This window comes from Lissotriton vulgaris, unplaced genomic scaffold (assembly GCF_964263255.1).
Source record: "Lissotriton vulgaris unplaced genomic scaffold, aLisVul1.2 SCAFFOLD_9037, whole genome shotgun sequence".
NCBI lineage: Eukaryota > Metazoa > Chordata > Amphibia > Caudata > Salamandridae > Lissotriton > Lissotriton vulgaris.
The window spans coordinates 26,017-34,454 of NW_028244581.1; the positions used below are offsets into that span (position 1 = coordinate 26,017).

Below are 8,438 nucleotides of genomic sequence, written 5' to 3' on the forward strand. Positions count from 1 at the left end.
AATTTAGCTTCGAGATTATCCAAAATTGGTGTTTCGAAACTACCATGAGGTGGCGAACTAAGGACACCGCCATCTTTAGTGTAGCGGACCCAGCAATCATTAAATGTGATAGGACCCACACCATGGCGACTATATAATTCATAGACTGGAGTTCCAACTGGAGGTATCGGACATGAATCCTCCAATCGGGAATCCGCACCACAACCTCTAAAGCAGCTAAACAAAGTACTACGGCCAGGCATCGTGCACACTAACCGAGTTTCACAAACTTCAAGGGTTATCGACTTACGATATCCTTACAAAAATGCAAGACCCTTGGTCTTTGGCGGTTGCAATCGTCAAATAGAACAACTAAGAACAAAGTACGAAGAACCACAAATGCAATGGAACCATGCAACAACTAAGCACCATCAACAACTAAGGACTCTGGGAGCGACCCACAAATACTTAACTGAGAGAACAATGGCGTCACCAGGAAGGCCCGTCAATCGTCTCGCTGTACAAAGGTCTACGCCAGGCGCCAAAACAGGTCGACAGTCAGGGCATCAGTCCGTCGCAGCCGTCAGGAGGCGGGGATCTTCGCGGGAAAAGTCTTCGGGCCACTTGTTTCGACAACAGGATCGATGAAGCGGGGTGCACCTTCCCTCAGAGATTTCACACAAAGCTCCTCACGATCGTCGGGCTTTGGACCAGTACCGCTGATGTCACCCCACACTGGGCGCCAACTGAAGGACTGGGTTTTTTCTAAGACCCAGCGGTGCCAGGGGACAACACCTGAAACCTTCGTGGGTTACCTGTTCCGGCGTACAAATGACAGAAACACGGGACACTTCCTTCGGCGTCAAAGATCGAGGTTTATTTACTGCAGGGAACACAGAAGTCACAAGAAGTACAACGTATATAGGTTCTAGGAGACTGCTTCAAATTGCATCTGTGGATCGCTCCTTTTATACAGTTTTTCGTCATAGAACAACATGGAAAACAAAAGATTACAACTCAGTTCCCACAGTAAATTTCATAGGGGGTCGCTTTCATGTATTCAGGGTCCCGGAACATAATTACAGTAGCATCGCCGGTTCCCAACTGTAAAAGTACATCTTCCCACCATTAGTGCATTCCATTCCGGCTGTAAACGAGTTAAGGAAGAGTCAGAAACAGGTGCAGAGGAAGACAAAGATAGTCAACAGATTGAAAAGAGTGTAAGGGGTGATATCGGAAACACGATTGCAGGATCAAAGGAGACATGCCTAATGAATGCACGGCTGAAACAATAGACCGGCACGGCAAGATGAGCCTCGAGCGGGGCCATCTGCCTTTGCCGTGTCATCCCCCTCGTCATAAAGACACCCTCAAAGGAACACATGTCTTCCACAAAAGCTTGGGAATCCCAGGGTCATGAACCGGACAGTGTCCGTTCGCTGGCTACTTGAGGGCAAGAAACAAAATGGATGCCTTATCTAAAATGGAACCCGTGGGTTCAGATGAAGAAACCCACGAACAAGATGAACGGTTCAGGTTAGCGTAGCGAAAATGCGTACACTTACTAAACCCGTCATTTGCGGTTCATAGATACCAAACTCAACCATATTCGAGCGAGTCGAAAACACCACTTACAATTGTCACGGAACCTCAAGGTAGAAAACAGTGTGTTACAAGAGAAAGTGACGGGTGCATGTTACACACGAGTACAGAACATAGGTAGAAGGATAATACTGCAAAAAATGGAAGACTCTCAAACCACAAGAACACACTGGGAAGACACTTCCATAGTCAAGTTAGTAGATTTTCTATAATGGAAGGGTTTCCTTCAGATAATAGAGAGGGCATGGACAGGGCCGGTCCTAGGCATGGGAGGTATGGGCAGCTGCCCAGGTCCTCGCGCTCAGGGGGGCCCCGCTGCCGGCCCCACAGTAGACCAGAGTGCAGTGGGCCCACCGCCGGCCGGCCCGCCATGAAATGGGCCCACCGCCAGCCGGTCCGCAGTTACCATGCACGCACCCCACCACCAAACTTAATGACCAACTAGCTTGGTGGTGGTGGTACCGTACCGTGCGCAGTGTGCGGGCGCCATGCCAGGCCGTTAAAGATTAGATGTGGGTCCCAGGGCCGTCAATCTGGTAGCGCGCGAAAGCACTACCAATGACGGCCCTGGACATAAATTTGGCCAGCCCCCGCTCTGCAGTTAACAGCACTCAGCACTGTGACGCACAGACCTGGTGACGCAGCATACGCGCCGCGCGCTCCATGGCCAGGAGGACGAGGGTGGAGTCGGGAGTCGGTTCGGGACGGGCCGCGTTTGTTGTTGGCATAAAGTTAACGTCTCAACTCAAGGTAAGAAAGACGCGACCTGGATGGCTGGTCCATCACTTGTTGTCATTAATTCGTTTTCATTTTTGTATAAGAAAATCAATAAAAATTGATTATACCTAAAAAAACAAGTTCAGCTATTGAGTGTCCTTGTCGATACCGCCTACAGCTTTAATTAACACAGACATCTGGTTGCCATGAAACAACTCAAGTTAGAATCTTTTATGAAGAGTTCTTGAGAACACTTTCATCCACCAGCACTGCAGCGCTAACGCAGGATATTAGAATGGTCTGCTGTACTTCAAACTCTGAGGTGGCCCTTGTGATGTGTGCAGCACCTTGAAATACTACACCGTCTTCCTACGTTAGGATCTTAGAAGATAGCTTATTTGCTGCTAGATTTGTGTCCAAGATGTGACCCCCATAGTGTAATTGAAATGGTGCATTATTCTGATCCACCCTTCAATGTAACGAATTGTTTGTGGCTTTCCTCCTGTATCTGCTGCAATATGCACAATAAGGTTGACTGCTTCTCACTTGAACCCTAATTCTCCAATTTCTTATTCGGAAATATTCCTTAGCACAACAGAAGGTTAACTCTTCTGTTCTATTGTGGACGACTGCAGTTCTGATCCTTTGGAGTCAGTGAGGTCACTATTTTCATCACGTCTTCCTCACCTGACTTTTTAGATAACTCCCTATCCCAAATGAACTGGTATCAATTTGAAAAAAAAACCGAACTGGTCGTGGACTCTAAAAGTCTGAAGATGTGGGGTGTATCAAAATACTTTTGCCTCACCCCTGCATCTTCACAGTTGGCTATCCAAGATAATTCATTTCCACTTACTCATCGACTTGTGCAAACTTTGATATGTTCAACAAGCTATTTACAAACGTTAAATAATAATCGCTCAGACCTAGCAATGAGCAGAACTGGCCTTTATGTACTGATGAGATTACAGCGTCATCGATTTACCCCTTCTTCAAGCTCAGACCATTCCTGAGCTGAGTGTGGGAAGAAATATATATCACATTCTGCACTCAAGTACAGTTTGTCTCTCTTACTTATAAATCCAGTGTTGCGTGAACTTCTGCGGTAAGCCGTAGGAGATGCGCTCCACTAAGCACATGGTGCATTTTACCTGCCGGAAATGCACTTCATCTGGAAGACCTATTTCATGGTTAGCAAGCAGTTAGAACAAGGTCTGGGTATTTGGGGATGGTTATGAGGTAGAGAATATCTTTGCACTAGAAAGGGTGAATAAAATGTGTGTCATGTTTTCTTAAGGGGCTAACCCAACGTTCCTAACTAGAGACCTCATACTGCCCACAAACATTTACCCCCCCCCGCCCCAACTTACCCACTGTTCAGAGGAGTGGGTGTATTCTATGGTGCTCTCATATCCCACTGAATTACAATCTGTGCCTTGGGTGTCTGTAATAATGGCATTTTTCTTCTGATCGGAGTGGTACTGAGCTTGCCTGATAAAGGCATTTGCTTGCTGGCAATTAGGACTGAGTACATACTAGTATGGTATTTTGTAAAGGAATACCCCAGATCCACGACAAAGGACTGGTCACTGTGCGGCCTGTCCTTGATGGTAGAGCTTACCCAAAAAGGATTCTTCCGCCGGAAGAATCCTTTTTAAAAAAAAAAAGCTTTATGCATAAAACAGAGCCACTCTTAGAAGTAATATTGGGGGGCCTTGGGTGCGGATCTGTGCTTAGCTGAGATAGACAGTGGTCAAACATATTCCAGGGCATCCCCCATAACGTTGTTCCTCCTAATGTACAATATCCGTTCTCAAAGTTGAATTCAAAATGCTAGCAAAAGCACTGGCCAACAGCATATCGAAGGTGATTACCTCCCTGTTTCGACTGGATCAGTCTGGTTTCATGCCATAGTGTGCCACTAGACATAACATTAGATGTCTGACACATCTTGACCCTGACAGATAGATAAGATGGACCTGCAGACTACTTGTTCGCCTTACTGAACAAGAACAATATCAATCGCAATTTTATTAATCTTGTCGGACTGTTATACACCAAGACAGCACTACACGGTACCATTTGTGTTACATTTTACACCACTTCTGTGGGTTAGAGGGTGTGAAATTTCGCAAAAGCTGCATTGCACCTGTTTTCCATTCCCTCTACTTTTTGTCCATGTTACTGATATCCACATCAGTTTGCTTCAGTTATGCCAAATAACTAAGATCAAACGTCCTGCAAAGTCACTTTCTGTGATGTCACTTCTTGCGACACAATATGCAATTAGAGGGGCCTCACATCTTCCCTTTCGCCCGGGGCCTCAGAAGGCCTAGGACGGGCACTGGCTTAAGACGGGCCCCGGCCTGGCTCTTCAGCCCAGGGGCCCCTGGCTCTGTCTGATGAGGGGGCATTGCAGCGGGGGCTGCACACAGGGAGGTGGGCGGGAGACACCACCCCCCCTTTCCCCCGCCGGAGGAGAGAGCTGGGCTGTAAAGGTTTAGAGGGGCGGTAGGAAAAGCCCCGGCGTGTGAGGGTCCGAGAAAGAGGCGCTTTCCATTGTGAAGCAGAGGGGAAAAAAGTGAAGAGTTTGCAAAAATCCTTCGAGCCGGATTTGAACCAGCGACCTAAGGATGACAGTCACTCCACTACAGTCCTCCGCTCCCCCAACTGAGCTATCGAAGGCTCTGATGACAAAGATAAGATGTAGGTTCAAACCCTGTCCATCTAACCAGCTTTGTTGTGTAACTACTGAATAAAGCTGTAAGCCCAACCGATAAGGGAAAATGGGTGAGCAGTGATTGCTTTTGATGATATATTTCCATTTACTCTTTTCGGGATCCAAAAGATAATAATGGGGTTATGTTGTCTAGTTACATATATATATACCTGACACCTGACACCACAGCTAATAGCGGCAGCAGCAACGTTCTACGGGACCTGGTCAAGGCATTAGAAAAGAAATCCCGAAGCGAACAATCCAAGTGGTGGGAGTCGAAATCATTACAGAGGTATGTGGAGGTAAACCGAATCCCTCGGGGTTTGCGCATTCTAACAACACCCACATACGATGACCCCAACCCTGAATAATGAGAGAGTGGGCGGAATGTAATTTAGATGCGTCTCGGCGCCAGGTCCAGATCTTAATCAAATATGCAGATATTGATCGCGCAAAATTGCTAGTTGAAATTGATAGCATTAATGAACAATTGGCAGGCTTGGGTGAAAGCGAGGAGAAGGAACAACTTTTAAAGGCTATGCAAACCCGCTTGAAAAAGGAAGAAACTAAAATCATTGAGAGAAAAACATATAAATTTCAAAGGGATCGTAATGACTACGAACTTGGTCAGATATTTACATTTGCCAGAAAATACGATGCCCTACGTGGAGGGGGAAATAAAACTCAATCCCAACCCAAGCGAAGGCCCAATAAACAACCAAGGGAGCAAAATGATACCACAAATTCGACATTCAGTTCGGACCGTGATTCAGGCTCTGAAACGGAGAGCATCAATCAAGCACAAAGAGCTGGCAGTATCAGGCCATCACCGGGGCAGGAGATGGTTTTTTATGCCAGCAAAGACTGCAAACACTGAGGGCAAGCATGCAACAAAAACATATAAACAGCGAGCAAACCTCAGGAGGCGCCAAAGGACAAGGGCCAGCAAAAAGAGGCTATCAAGGGAGAAAGAAAGGCAGAGGCCAGGGTCGGAACCCGGGAAATCAGTCCAATTAATTACTGATAATAATAAAACCATTGTAAATTTGACTCCCTTATCGCTATCATCCGAGGAGGAGAAAATATTACAACTTGGTTTATCGTTTGCACCTCAATGCAATTTCAACTACCCAGCGACAAGATGTGACATGTATAAAACAGTAAGAAAATTAAAACTGCGCAAGTTCTTTGCAACCAAGACCAAACAAAAGGAAAAAACAACATCTACTATAATCATCCCCAATGAAGAACATGGAGTAATGTTAAGCCAAGGCACACGAGATATCACGGAGTTGTGGGAAACAGATGGAGCAGGATATGGAGATAACATGGAGGAAATAAATCATGAGGATATTGATGAAAGTGGCAATCGGACAGCAACGGTTACTCCCTTCAAACCCCCATCAAGCTTTACCCCGGTTCTCCCACGAGACTCCATAGATATTTTTCACGAAAACGTGGTAAGTGACTTAAAAGATCTCAAAACGAATATGCCGAAATGGAAATTCAACAGATTAACCTAAGGGTATAAAGCACCAGTAGCCCGCCTAACCAAGGATAAAAACATCGTGATCCGTGGTATTGATAAAGGGGGCAACATAGTGTTAATGACTAAATCAGACTATGACAAGGAGGCTTACTCTCAGATCAATGACAGAAATTGTTATGAACGTATCCAACCCCAAACAGCAACTTCAATCAAAGTTGAATACCACAAAAAGTTATCTGGGTGGAAATCGACTTACTTGATCAGCGGGGATGAATACAAATATCTCAAGGTCAATAATCCAGTGTTACCGATCATGTACTTCATCCCAAAAATTCATAAGGACCCTCTGAAACCTCCAGGCAGACCGATCATCTCTGCCAGAGGTAGTTTATTGGAACGAACATCAATCTACATAGACTACTTCCTACAGGGCTATGTACAAAAATTAAAATCATATGTACGGGATACTAGTGATATCCTGATAAAGTTAAAAGAGGCCGATTGGAGACAAGGTGACTGGCTTATGGCATTAGACGTAACATCGCAGTATACCAGCATTAATCACACTCAGGGACTGGAAGCAGTAAAATACTTCCTTTCCAGGAGATTTGAAGGATGTAATGCCCACAATGTTATGTTATTGGATATGTTGGATTTCTGTTTATCAAATAATATCTTTATGTTCAACTAGTTGATTTATCGTCAAATTCAGGGTGTGGCAATGGGGGCCAGCTTCTCCCCGAGTTTCGCATGTTTGCACATGGGAGCTTGGGAGGAGCTGGTCCTCAGAACCTCATACCTGGAGGAAATGGGGAACAACATTATTGTTTGGTTCGTTTCATTGATGATTTGTTTATTATTTGGCGAGGCAGCGAGGAGTCTGCAGAAAAATTCATCACTAATATCAATGCAAATGAACTAAATCTTAGATTTACTGCAACACTCAGTCAAAACACTGTTACCTTTTTAGACACTGAGGTATATGTAAAAGACAACAAACTGCATACTAAGATATACCGGAAGAAAACTGCTGGAAACAGCAGTTTACATGCTGCGAGTGGCCATCCAAGGCACCATCCCCTATGGGAAGATGCTAAGAATGAAAAGAGGGTGCAGTGATCCTGTGGAATTAAAAGTGGCCCAGAAAGAAAGCAAAAAAAGATTTTTAGACAGGGGATATTCAGCTGAGATCATTGATAAAGCCATTGCCAAATCAGAAACACTATCTAGGGATGAGTTACTTGAGGGTAATCACCAGAAAAGACAGAATCCAGCTAAACTAGACACATGTGAGTTTAGAATAATAACGAGATTCAGTAGGCAATCAAGGGACATCTACAGGATTATTAATAAACATTGGCCCCTTGTAACGAAAGACCCTATTATTGGCAGGGATCTGCCTACTAGGGTATCTCTTACCTACAGTAGAGCTCCATCCCTAAGGGACCAAATAGTGGACACCAATCTGGAACCTATCAGAGGAAACAATTGGTGGCAATCAGGCAGAGGTTTTTACAAATGCAAAACATGCAAAGCATGTACCCATGGCATCAATACCAAAAGTTACAAGGATGGATTCAGTGATATAGTCCATCCAATATCACAGGTATTGACATGCAAGACCGACCATGCAGTATACGTCCTGCAATGCCCCTGCCTGTTGATGTACGTTGGTAGTACAAAACTCCCTGTACACCAACGTATTCTTCAACATCTCAGAGCAATTTCTAATGGTGACAACACCTACCCTGTTGCCCGCCACTACCGCGAAATTCACCAAAGTAATAACAAATCATTGACTTACTTTGTGATAGATAGCGTGAATACCAACAGACGGGGTGGTGATAAAGAAACCAGATTGAGGAAGCTCGAAACTAAATATATCCTCTTATTAAACACCAAGGCCCCAACAGGATTAAATGTTACTGAGGA

At 45.0% G+C, this 8,438-nt stretch overlaps 1 non-coding gene across 1 annotated transcript; it reads right to left on the reverse strand.

Annotated features, from left to right (window-relative positions):
* Positions 1-4,897: 4,897 nt before the first annotated feature.
* Positions 4,898-4,983, reverse strand: TRNAY-GUA (transfer RNA tyrosine (anticodon GUA)). Its single transcript is given in 2 exon segments — positions 4,898-4,933; positions 4,947-4,983. It is a non-coding gene; the product is annotated as a tRNA-Tyr (tRNA).
* Positions 4,984-8,438: the final 3,455 nt, after the last annotated feature.